The following is a 13,583-nucleotide window of genomic DNA, read 5'->3' on the forward strand; positions in this document are numbered from 1 at the left end:
CAGTCTGTTGGAACAGCATTCTGCATGTATAATGATTATAAAACGTTTTTAAATAAAAAAGAAAATAGGCAAATATGCCTGCCTGAGATAAGGCTTTCTGAACAAAATATAATACATGGAAATCCTTTTTTAAAGTGCTTTGTGGATTTAAGGAGGTAGGAAACTTAAAACAGTGGAGTTACAGTAAACACATAAGTCCAAACAAGGTGTGAAAAACTGGACTACACGCAGCAACAGCCAAGCAAGAAGTAAAAGAGAAGCAGTTAACAGAGAAAAGTAAATACGTTACAGATAAATTTTCTAAAGGTACCTCTAAAGAACAAGTTGAGTAATGAGAGTTATAAAAGGCAAAATGTTTATATTGTTAGAATGCAATCTGATATCAATCACCGTTCAGTCTATAATCGGTGTCTTGTTTTATCCATTTCAATACATATTATGTCTTTTTACTTGTATCCTTGCATTCATTCAACAAAAATTTATTTAGTTTCAGAAATTATTTTACATATAAGGATACATGAGTGAATAGAACATGCAAAACTCCCTGCACCCTTGAACAATATATTCTAGCTAACAGAGAAGACGATAAACAATAAACAAACACATATACATGAAGTTGAGAGGAAATATTAATGAGAAGTTTGGTCACATTTGCTCAGAGTTGAAGAAGGTAGGGAAGCAAGTCAAAGGGCCTGGAGTGGGAGCTGTCCCGGGGGTTAGACCATGAGGCTGGTGGGAACTGAGCGTGAGGTGAGATGGCTCCTGCGGAGTTCAGAAGTAATCGGAGAACCAAAGCGTCCGGAGCATCACAGGCAGTGTAAAAGTGTTAGTTACTGTTCTGAGGGAGATGGGAAGCCACAGGAGCAGTCTACAAAGTGACACGTACCTTTTTACAACCTTTAAGTTCAGGGAATACTTTTAAAAGATCTTTTAGACCTCCAACCCTAAAATGATAAGATAGCCCAAGTAGACTGAAATATTTACCATGGTTACTATGACTTCACTTTCCTTCACTGAACAGCTAAAATGCTACAGGAATTCAGCAATTTCCATCAAGCCCTGTTGAAAATCACTGATTGAATTTGTGGTACCAGCCAATAATGCAACCGTTCGGCTTTCCAAACCAATTTGATTCTGTCACATCTTAAAGGGACAATTTACTTCTTTATATAAACTAGATTCCTGCCACGAAGAAAGGGCCAGGCATTGTTGACATCAGTCAAATGTCTGTTTGTTTTGTTCAGCACATGTAAGATGCTAGAACCAGATAAGTTGTCCCAGTTTTAGATGCACGCATTTGAGAAAGAATCACTGAGAATGCCTCACTGCAGGAAAGATAATATCTCCCAGCAGGCCAAGCTGCACAATAATCAGTATTGACTCAAATCAGATGTTATTGTGCATTATCAATGTAACAGGTTGAGACTAAGTTTCCTCTGTGGGAAAAATATTTTGGAAGAACAAGGAAGAGCAGCTTTTTCAACATGCATTCTAGTATAGTGCTATATAACAGCTGCAAAAAAAAAAGCACTGCTTTCTTGTCAGCTGTGAGCAAAGGATGGGTCAGTAAATTCTTAGATTATTACTCATTAAATGCCAATACTCAGAAGTTTAAGAAACTTCCAGAAACCTGCAGTTTTTAAACTAGTGTTTAAGAAAGAGTTAAAAATGGAGGAGGGGGGGATCGAGCTAGTTCTGGATAGTGAATTACTAATTTTTAAGGTTCTCCAAACATATTTTATATTTCAATGCTGCATCATTCTTGAAATGTACACAGGATCCAAGATGAAGAAACTACTCTATTTCAAAGGGAGGAATAGGGGTCTGTGAAAGCTAATTCTTAGGGTTTTAACCATTAGTTAAAGATGCATTCCAAGGTCTTAATAAAATAAAAAAATAACATCTATTAAGCATTCAAGTATGTGCTAAGCCTCTGTATTTATGTGCATGTGTGTATCATTATCCCCACTCTACATAAGAAAACTGAAGGAGGAGACATTCAGGGTAGATACAGACCCTTCAGCAAGTACAGGAGTGTCCTAATTTGAGGAATGAATGCAGAAGTAGGAAGTCAGGACTGAGACATGAACTCTATTTGAAGTCTCCTGTAGGAGATGCTGTACTAACCACACAACCTAAATCTTCCCTTCAGTATGGACACGTTCACTGCCCAGCTGCCGGCAGCAGAGTAGTTTTTCCTCACCTGTAGTTTTGCTTTCCATGGTTTCAGTAACCCCCAGTGAACCCCATCCAAAAATATTAAATGGAAAATATTTATTCCAGGAATAAACGACTTACAAGTTTCAAGTGGTGCACCATTTGGAGTAGCATGATGATGAAATCTCACACAACCCACTGCATCCGCCCATATATATTAGGGGGGGATGGATCATCCCTTTGTCCATCGTGTCCATGCAGTATGCACTCTTCACCTTTAGCCTCTCAGTAGTCGTCAGTTATTAGATGGATATATCCCTGCATTTGTATTCGAGTAACCTTTATTTTACTTTATAATGACCCCAAAGCACAAGAGCAAAGATATTGGCAATTTGAATATGCCAAGGAGGAACTGAATGTCCATGCCTTAAGTGAAAAGGTGAAAGTTCTCAATTTAATAAGAAAAAATTTTTTTAATGCTGAGGCTCCTAAGACCTATGGTAAGAGTGAATCTTCTACCCGTGAAATTGTGATGGAGGAAAAAGAAACTCATGCTAGTTATACTAGTGCACCTCAAACTGCAAAAGTTATAATAACAGTGTATGATAACTACTTAGTTAAGATGAAAAAGGCATTACATTATGGAGGACCTATTCATGTTGGCCCAATGGCAAAGGCCAGTTCTTTACCACGGCAGTCCGAAATGGGTCTTGGAGGGTAGGACTTCCAGCCAAGATAGAGACATAGGAAGATATGCTTTGCTTTCCCACACAAACAAAAGAAGGACAACAACCAATTTGAAAATTAAAACAAGCAGAACAGCCTGAAAATCGAACGGTATGGAAGTCCAACAACTAAGGAGTTAAAGAAGAAACATTCATCCAGACAACTCCATGATGCAGCAAAGTGGGTTGCCCCACCCTGGCAAATACCTAAGGCTCCGCTCCTTACAACATAACAGGTGTGCTGAGAAAAAGAAATGAAAGAACAGATCAAAACCCCAGAAAGAGAACTAAGCAATCAAAAGACAGCCAACCTATCAGATGCAGAGTTCAAAACACTGGTAGTCAGGTTGCTCACAGAAATGACTGAGTATGGACACAAAATAAAGAAAGAAGTGAAGTCTATACAAACTTAAATAAAGAGGAATATACAGGCAACCAACAGTGAAGGGAAGGAAACTGGGACTCAATTCAACAATATGCAACAAAAGGAAGAAATAAACATTCAGCTGGAACAAAAGAATAAAGAAATAGGGATTTTTAAAAAAGGAGGAGTGGCTTAGGAACCTCTGGGACAACTTTAAATATTCCAAGATTCATATCATAGAGGTGCCAGAAGGAGAGAAGGAAGAGCAAGAAATTGAAAATTTATTTGAAAACATAATGAAGGACAATTTCCCCAGCGTAGCAAAGGAAATAGACTTCTGGGAAGTCCAGGAAGCTCAAGAGAGTCTTAAAGAAGTTGGATCCAAGGAGGAACACACCAAGACACATCATAATTAAATTACTCAAGATTAAAGATAAAGAGAGACTCTTAAAAGCAGCAAGAAGAAAGGACAGAGTTACCTAAAAAGGAGTTCCAACAAGACTATCAGCTGATTTCTCAAAGGAAACATTGCAGGCAAGAAGGGCCTGGAAAGAAGTATTCCAAGTCATGAAAGGCAAGAACCTACATCCAAGATTACTCTATCCAGCAAAGCTATCATTTAGAATAAAAGGGCAGATAAAGTGCTTCCCAGATAAGGTCAAGTTAAAGCAGTTCATCCTCACCAAGCCCTTATTATATGAAATGTTAATGGGACTTATCTAAGAAAAAGAAGGAAGATCAAAACTATGATCAGTAAAATGACAACAAACTCACAACTCTGAACAACTGAACCTAAAAAAAAGCAAACTAAGCAAACAACTAGAACAGGAACAGAATCATACAAATGGAGATCACATGGAGGGCTATCAGTGAGGAGAGGGAGAGGAGAAAATAGGGGAAAGGTACAGGGAATAAGAAGCATAATTTGTAGGTACAAAACAGGGTGAGATTAAGAATAGTACTGGAAATGGAGAAGTCAAGGAACTTACATGTACAACCCATGGACATGAACTAAGGGGGGAATGCTGGAGGGAGGTGAGGTGCAGGCCAGAGGGGAATAAAGGAGAAAAAATAGGACAACTGTAATAGCATAATCAATAAAATACACTGAAAAATTTGTGGAAGACATGACATCTTCATGGCCCAAGATCCTCCCTCAGAATGTCAGTAGTGGTCTGAGGCTCTGTCACTTTGGCTGCAGTATTCACTTCACTTCATTCATCACACAGGCACTGTATCACATGATATAAGAAGGGTGAGTACTGTACCATAAGATGTCTTCAGAAGGAGAGAGTTACATTCATCTAAGTTTTAGTGCAGTATATTGTTAGAATTGTTCTATTCATGTCAGTTATTGCTGTTAATCTCTCACTGAGCCCAATTTATAAATTAAATCCTATAATACACATGCACATATAGGAAAAAGCATCGCATATGTAGGGTTGGGTACTATCCACAGTTTCAGACATCCATTTGGATGTCTGAAAAATCCAAGGAGATCTTGGACCATACTCGCTGTAGAAAAAGGAAAAGAGTAAACCAAAGCTAACAGCTCACAGCTAAGTCCCTCTCTTGGCATTACCTGGCTGAAGGGAGCTGACTAGGCAGAGGCTACACTCCTTTCCAGGGGCATTAAATGTCTAATGACTGCTAAATGAGGAAGTACAAAGGCTAGCCCCTTACCTCAATTCAGGACAGCTCTGAAGGACTATCACAGCTCCAGAACTCCCATAGCATTGATTGAACCCTCTGTCGCAAATGCATCTCAATTCAGTCTCTCCATCTACCCATCTTGCATCCCTTACCCTTCATAGGTATTGTTCCCAAGACTGCACAACAATAAACCGCACAATGCCATGTCAGAAGCCCAAAGTGTATTTCCAAAGGAAACTGACCGAAGACAACACCACAGCAAGAATAAATACTATTTTCAAACCTTTTGAAAAAACGGAAATTAAAATGTAGTAACTGATTCTACTGGGTACTGCCATGGGCTAACATTAGTTTCTAATGAAATTCCCATTATAACTGGAAACAAAGCACAAGTAGCACAGTTATGAAGAGCTTATCTTTAAGTTAGTTGAAACAATAACAAATCATTGGATTGAGTGAGGAATTATTGATGAGTGATTTTATATTGACTATGAAGTGCTATACAGCTCATTTAGGCTACACGGTGGTCAAACCTGCATAGTATCAGATATGTCTAATTATCTGCATGCGCTTTAACATGGTAAAAGAGTACACTAGCTTGAGAAGCTTGTAAATTTTTTTAGAATTAAGTAAATGCATATGAGTTCAAGGAGAATAAAAAATGGTAAAAGGAGAAAGTAAATTTTATAGCGATGGACTATTGATTTCCATCTAGCTCCAAAGAGAGAGTCCGAAATGGATTATCAAAGTGATGGCTTTTGAGCATTAAAATCACGAAACAGACATCCTAGGAGTCAGAGTGCATTACGGTGATAACACAAAAAATGGATCCAGTGTTCCATATCTGGCTGCAGTTAAGTTACTGACCTCATGCCGATTTTGTCAAGGTTCAGACAGAGATAGATGATGGATAATATAAATAACCAAGGGTATAAAATGTTGAACAACCATATCCAGAGAGAACTACCTTATTTGATATGAATCAAAAGAGAAAATGTCAGTGGCTCCAAGGTCTTCCTCTAGCTCTCTGATCTTGGCCTGGTGATCTGCAAAGGAACCATAGGGAGGGCGTGGTCAGGCTAGAAGCAGATGTTTATGGGAACAAGGTTAGCTTTATTTTCTAAAAAGAAAATCCACTATGACAGGCACAACATGTTCTCTAATAAATTATTGTATAATCTTAATCCGAATTGTACAAGGCAATCCTATAAAAGATAGTAACACGAAGTAACAAAGTATCACAACACAGGGGCTAACAGATTATAGAGGTCCCAGAGATAAGTGCTAGAAGAAATAACTTGTGGAAAAATTAACACCATTAAAATGTCCATACTACCCAAAGTAATCCATAGATTCAATGTAATTCCTATTAAGATACCAATGGCATTTTTCACAGTCCAAGAGAAATATTCCAGAAATGTATATGAAACCCACAAAAAGACCCTGAATAGCCTCAACAATCCTGAGAGAAAAGAACAAAGTTGGAGGGATCACAATACCTGATATCAAACTATACTACAAGGTTACTGTAATCTAAAAAGTCTGGTACTGCCTTAAGAACAAACACATAGATCAATGGAACAGAACAGAGAGCCCAGAAATAAACCCATGTCTTTATGGTCAATTAATATTTGACAGAGTAGGAAAGGGCATACAATGGAGTAAAGACAGTCTCTTCAAAAAATGGTGCTGGGAGACCACTACACACAAAAAATGAAATTAGACTACCAATTTACACCACATACCATTATAAACTCAAAAATGGATAAAAGATTTAAATATAAGTCATGATACCATTAAAATCCCAGAGGAAAATATACACAGTAAAATTTCAGATACCTTGCATAGAAAAATTTTTGCTGATGTATCTCCTAGGACAAGGAAAATAAACGAAAAAGTAAACAAATGGGATCACATCAAATTAAAGAGCTTCTGCACAGCTAAAGAAACCATCATCAGAATGAAAAGGGAACTGACTATATGGGAGAATATATGTGCCAATGATACATTGGACAAGGGATTAATCTCCAAAATATGTGAAGAGCTTACATGACTCAACACCAGGAAGAAAAATAATCCAATTAAAAAATAGGCAAAGAACATGAATAAACACTCCTCCAAAGAGGATATTCAAATGACCAATAGACATATGAAAAAATGCTCAATGTCACTAGCCATCAAAAAATGCAAATTAAAACCACAATGAGATGTAACCTTACACCTGCCAAAATGGCCATCATTAATAAATCAACAAACAACAAGAGCTGGCAAGGATGTGGAGAAAAGGGGACCCTAGTGTACTGTTGGTGGGAATGCAGACTGGTGCACCCACTGTGGAAAACGGTACAGAATTTCCTCAAAATAACTAAAAATGGAACTGCCTTTTGACCCACCAATTCTACTGCTGAGACTATATCCAAAGAACCCTGAAACACCAATTCAAAAGAATGTATGCAGCCACCTGTTCTAAGCAGTGCTATTTACAATAGCCAAGATTTGAAACCAGCTCACGTTCTCATCAGTAGATAAATGGATTTAAAAAAAACTGTGGTACATCTACACAGTGGAATACTCTGCAACAGAAAGAAAGAATTACCACCTTTTGCAACACCATAGATGGAACTGGAGACTATTCAGCTAAGTGAAACAAGCCAGTTGGTGAAAGACAATACCATAAGATCTCACTTAAAAGATGAACCTAATAAACAAAATAAACTCATGAGCAAAATACAACTAAAGGCATGGAAACATGGGAAACACAGGCATCTGTAAGGGGAGAAGTGGGAGGTGGGGACTGATTGAAAGAAGGTGAAGGGGTGAGTCAGAGAACACAGATATAGGACCCACGGGCATGGACAGCAGTGAAGGGACTGATTATGGAAGTTGGGAGTGGGTTGATTGGGGGAGGGAAGGAAGGAAATGTGGGACAACTATAATAGCATGAACAACATAAAAAAGAAATAACTGAGTCTTTAATAACCAACATTTAATACCTATTTACTGAGCTCCTCCTGTGTTCCAAGAATTGCTTTCTGCACTGGTGATGCAGCTATGAACAAAAGGTACAAGACCTTGTCACATTCTAACGGTCGGACATCCAGAATGATAATAAATGGCTAACAAATTATTAAGAAAATATTCCATTAAGATGATTTCTATAAAGGAAATAAAACATGGCTATATTATAGGGACAGAGTGAGGCTACCCTAGCTTGAATGCATGAAAAGTTCTCCCTGACACGGTGTCATCTGAGCTAAGATCTGAATAGCAAGGAAAACAGCCATTTGAAGGAATGTGGGAAGAACATTCCTGGCAGAAACACCCAATGTTAGAAAAGCCTCATGCATAGAAGCTTGGCATTAGCTCTAAAGAACAAAAAGGAGAGTTGTGTGGCTAAAATATACTGACTGAAAGATATAAAAGTTAAGGGTTGAGATCAGAGAAATAAGCAAGAGTCGGGTTATGCAAAGTGTTATGCACTGATACAGGGAAGAGTGGCATCGCTGATTTGTTTACAGAGATCAGAGATCGATCACCCTGGCTGCTATTTAAAGAACTGAATACAATGCAGGTGGGAGTGGTTAGAATGGTTGTTCAGAGACCAGGTAGGAGGCTATTACCGCAGTCATTGAGCAATGACCATGATGGTTAACTATAAGAAGATAAAATTTAGTGAGGGTCATCATAAAACCTGTTTTGATACCCATACTTCTCCCCAAATAACACCCAGGTATAAGACAGGAGTTAGCAGTACCACACATCTTAAAAACACAGGGTAAACAAAATAATGGGCTATGCCAAAGGGACATGAGAACCAACCTGAAAAAGCCACCAATGCTCAGAGTGGAGCAGTATGAGCAACAAATAAAGACTGCACTATTGGACTGCAATCCGAAGTATCAAATAAATATCCATGAGTCCCATACTGATACCAATAAATGACTGCAGAGAAAAATAAATAGGGGAAAGAAAGAAATCACCCATACAGAATTCCAAGTAATTTGTGTAAGTAATGTATGTTTAATTCCCTGCCTCTTGAGAATGGTCTGCTCTTCCAAAGAGAACAGTGTGGAAAGGGAGAAAACAGTATATTTACAACGGGAAGCTTCAGCCAGCTGACCGTGGTTAGCGTCATCAGTAATAAGCCAAATTGACAGCAAGTACTCTTGAAATGATGAGATGGGAACGGTACTCCACCTTTGTGATCGTCCTCCTCCGAACCCATAACCTAAGTCCAACCATGAGAAAAACTTCCGACAAGCACAAATTGAGGGATAGTCTACAAAATACCTGGGTGTCTAGGTGATAGAAAGGAAATTGAGACACTGCTCCAGTCAAAGGAAACTAATGAAACATGACAACTGAAAGTAATGTATATCTTGGATGGGATTCAGGGACAGAAAAACTAAGGAATTCAAATAAAGTATAGAGTTTAGTTAAATAGCAATGTAGTAATGTTGGTTCATTATTTGTGACAAACATATCACAGTACTATAAAATGTTAACAATAAGGGAAACTGCTTGGAGAGTATATGAGAACTCTCTGTACCATACTTCAATGTTATGATCTAAAACTATTATGCAATTGAAGGTTTATTTTATTTATAAAAGAAAGAAAGAAAGAAAGAAAGAAAGAAAGAAAGAAAGAAAGAAAGAAAGAAAGAAAGAAAGAAAGAAAGAAAGAGAGAGAAAGAAAGAAAGAAAGAAAGAAAGAAAGAAAGAAAGAAAGAAAGAAAGAAAAGAAAAGAAAAGAAAAGAAAAGAAAAGAAAAGAAAAGAAAAGAAAAGAAAAGAAAAGAAAAGAAAAGAAAAGAAAAGAAAGAAAGAAGAAAAGGCATTGGGCCTTGGGTTGGTTCCCATTAACAGAAGCATGGCATCTACAGATTGGAAGTCGAATCCAACTCCACTGTCTTATAGAAACATAGCCATAGTGCTGTGGGAAACGCAGAAATGCCAGGTGCCAGGCTTGGAGAGGGGTGTAGAAAAAATACACTGGAAATAAGAGTAACCATAACAGGCAGAGGGCTTAAAGTTTTGTCATATGGGGAGCCACTAAAAGTACTGGGTGAGCTTAATTGAGAAAACATGAAGGAGACAACAACTACATCAAGGACACAACAATCTCATCAGTTATATGAGAAGTTATTGTAAAAAGTGAGAATTTGGCCTTCTTCTAAGTCTTAAGTGATAGGGTTTGGTAAAAATGGAGGGACGATGATGAGTGAGAAAACAGCTACTGAAGAAAAGGAAGAACTTACTGTAAACCTAGCATCACCTGCCCTAGGGGAAACAACGTGCCCTTCCAACACCGAGCGTGCAGACCTCTGCTGGAAGGCATTGCCCAGGCACGGTAGAGGAGACAGACGTTTGAACTCCAGGACACTTCCCACACATAAGATACTGCAGTTTAATGTTTTCCTGCTTCTCCATCAGCACTTACTAAATAATAAGAACACTGTGTGAGCAAAAAAATTCATACTATGCTATAGTAATTTGTATCCTGCATTCATTTTTAATTTATTAACATTTCTCCATGCACTCATTTTTTATTTTTCTTTGTAAAATATATTTTAACTGTGATAGACTTTCTTGGCTCTATTAATAAAAAGTGAAGTAATATATTCCTGGATCTCCAGCCCAGACTACATGCTTTAATTTAACACTCACCTGCGCAATTGCCTAGTTGACCTCTCCACTTGAATGACTAATAGGCATTCCCAACTTAATTTCCTCAGAGCAAAACTTCTGATTTTTCAACCAAACCTGCAATTCCGACAGTCTTCCTTATCAGCAAATACCACCAACCTACATCGAATTCCTTCCATCCACCCCCACCTCCATTTCATTAGCACATCCTTACAACCTCTGTGTTCAGTTGCCTACTCTCTACATCATGAGCACCACCGCTCATCCAGACTAGTCCTTCCTAGACTATCACCTTCACTTCCTAACTGGCCCCTGCTTCTTTTCTTTCCCTTTATGGGTTACTCTCCACAAAGCAGCCAGAGAGAGAGATTGCACACATACACACACGTACAAATACTTGGTCAAGCCCCTTTTAACATATGTCTAATAGTCAACCATCACACTTAGGAAAAAATTCTACCTCCTGACTCTGTGATCTGCTTCTTTCGATCTCCCAGAACTCTTCTTATCAGTGCCCTCCTTGCCAGTGCTCCAGCTACATCAGCCTTGCCTCTGTTCCTCAGTAGCCTCAAGTTGGTTCCTCCCTTAGGGATACTGCACCAGCAGCTCTATCTGCCTAACATGTTTTCCTCATGATCTTCAAATGTCTGCTTCCTTCTTGTTAATCTGAAATAGCCATGAAGGCATTCTTCATCACATCAGCCTATTTTATCTCTCTGCCTTGGACTTATCACTAGTGGACATTTTCTTATCTTCTTTATGTTTGTGTTGCATTTGTCTGTGAGTCATCTGAGAATAGAAATCTCACGCACCTTATTTATGGCTATAGTCTCAGACCCAAACAGGGCATAGAATATTATAAGCAGTCAATAAATATTTGTTCATAGAATTAATCATTTTAATCATGCAAAGAAAGATGATATCTTTTACCATCTGGCTTAAAATATTCTTAAAGTGAGTTTTTCTAATATATAAAGAAATAAGACCCATCTTTTAAAATATTATTAACATTTAGATTAATAATAAACACTCAATGACACTTACCTACCAATCTTGTTCTATGTTACCCAAATTCACTCCTACACTTTCCTATCTTTATGAACATATGTTTATACTGTTCCTCTGACTGAAATAAATTCTCCTGCAATGTTCTCTAATCCCCATTATCTATGTAAATTTTATCATCTGTGAAAATATTATCCATTTTTAAGAACTAATCCCAAACACTACCTTCCCTTTGAGGCCTTCTCTGATTGTAAAATTAACGTCTATTTTGCATGTACTGTGACTACTTTGCTTCTTAATGACAACACTTATCTCAGTAAGGGGGCTGGTATTGTTACATAAGTTTCTTAGAATGGTAGAACTTGAGATAATTTGTAAAATTCATATTAGCTTGGGAAACACTGCAAAATATATACATACTTCTTTGGGGGATTCATAACATGCAATCATACTAAAGAATCTGAAAAAGTTCCACAGTAAGTAATGTATGGGGCTTAACTTTCTGTAACTCAAATTTTGGGTTGTATTATCTAACTATGGAATCATCCATTGTCTTTAAGAAAAAAACATAGCTATTAACATCTCACAGAAGACAGCTTGAGATATTCCTGACTAGGTGGCTAAGAACATGGGGTTTAGAAGTTAGCGAGTGAGAGGACTTCAATTTTAACCTGAGCTCCAACAGTTATTAGAGAGAGGAGTGATCATAAGCAAGTAACTGATCCTTTCTAAGTCTCCACATCCCCATCTTTAAATGGAATTCAGGATGACTGCCACAAAGGATTAGTATGACGATGAATAATATTGGCATGGTGCCTGGGACTTAGCAACCACTACTCTATAAATGGTAGCTGCATTAGAATAATAATAACTTTAATTACTGCTGTCCCTGAGTGAACTCAAATCTTAGGTGTTCATTTATGAATCTGCCACAAGATCTAGCAAATATCACGCAAAGAGACTTAAAAGTTTGCAAACTGAACACTTCCAGAAGAATATGGCCCAAACACATGTTTTGATTGGCTAGCACAAAGTCTTAAACATTTCAGGCCTCACACTATTCCTGTTGCATTCCTATATAGGTAGGACTCAATTCATAGATTTATGTTATCAGTCTTGTTCTCTAAGGCATTCAAGTCTACTAATTGATGACGAGACTCATCAATTACTGTTTATTGAATCACTTCCTCTCAATGGATTCTGACGTCCTAAAATTGTCATCCACCAGAGCCCCACTCCCCTTCAAAACAATACCTAGACATTTAACATCGATCTCTTTCAAAAGGTTGGCTCACTAAGGCAAGGATTTATACATTTAAAATCTAAGTTAAGAAGAAGGTAAAATCTATAGTTTAAAAAATTCTCCAGTGTGTACCTCCTTTCCCCTCTTGGTGCACAGTGCTGAAGCAATGCAGAAAAAGTGGCCCCTTGGGATTACCTGGTAAGGCTGACTCCTGGAAGGTGGGAGGCATTCATACAATGAGGGAGCTGTGCTCTGATGACCTCCAGAGGTCCATTTCACCCTTGAGTCTCTATGAAATCATTGGAATTTAAAATAGAGCACTAACAAGAACTTTAGATCATCAAGGCCATCCCCTTGCCTGTTATACTACTTTTATATTTCCAGGTTCAATATTGAAGTGTGAAGGCTCAAGCTGCAAGAGAAATCAATGGGTTAGAGGGCAGACAAGCTTAGGGGGGAGAGAAGAGAAAGGAAAAGGAAAATCTGAGGATAAAGGAATTTATGCCCTCCCAATTAACCTTACAAAGGACCTCAAAATTCCCAAGGCAACCTTGATTCTACCTTTCTTTCTTTTGTTTTCAAATATGGAATTTTCCCCAGGACTAATGTTAGAATTGAGCATATTCTTCCTTTGATTCATGAGAACATTCAGGGAATATAAGGTCATGAAAGTTACCAAACCAGCTGGCTTCACTGCAAAGTAATTAAATAGAAAGTCTCAAAAACTTAAAATCCTTACTAGACTTGTTTCAGAAGATTGTTACATTTATTTTCCTTTACACTTAAAGTAC

General features: G+C 37.9%; 1 protein-coding gene across 6 annotated transcripts in view; it reads right to left on the reverse strand.

Moving 5' to 3' along the window:
• SOX5 (SRY-box transcription factor 5) overlaps window positions 1-13,583 on the reverse strand; it is a 929,786-nt gene that overhangs the window by 813,584 nt on the left and 102,619 nt on the right. For 3 of the 6 annotated variants that reach the window (XM_053661997.1, XM_037144814.2, XM_053661996.1), the window contains one exon: window positions 5,867-5,945. The exons of the other annotated variants lie outside the window; for them this stretch is intronic. The gene's annotated coding sequence lies outside the window, so the exon portion shown is untranslated. The remainder of the gene's footprint in view (window positions 1-5,866; window positions 5,946-13,583) is intronic. 6 annotated transcript variants of the gene reach the window in all.

This window comes from Artibeus jamaicensis, unplaced genomic scaffold, assembly GCF_021234435.1.
Source record: "Artibeus jamaicensis isolate MK-2021 breed Jamaican fruit bat unplaced genomic scaffold, CSHL_Jam_final contig_233, whole genome shotgun sequence".
NCBI classification, from domain to species: Eukaryota; Metazoa; Chordata; class Mammalia; order Chiroptera; family Phyllostomidae; genus Artibeus; species Artibeus jamaicensis.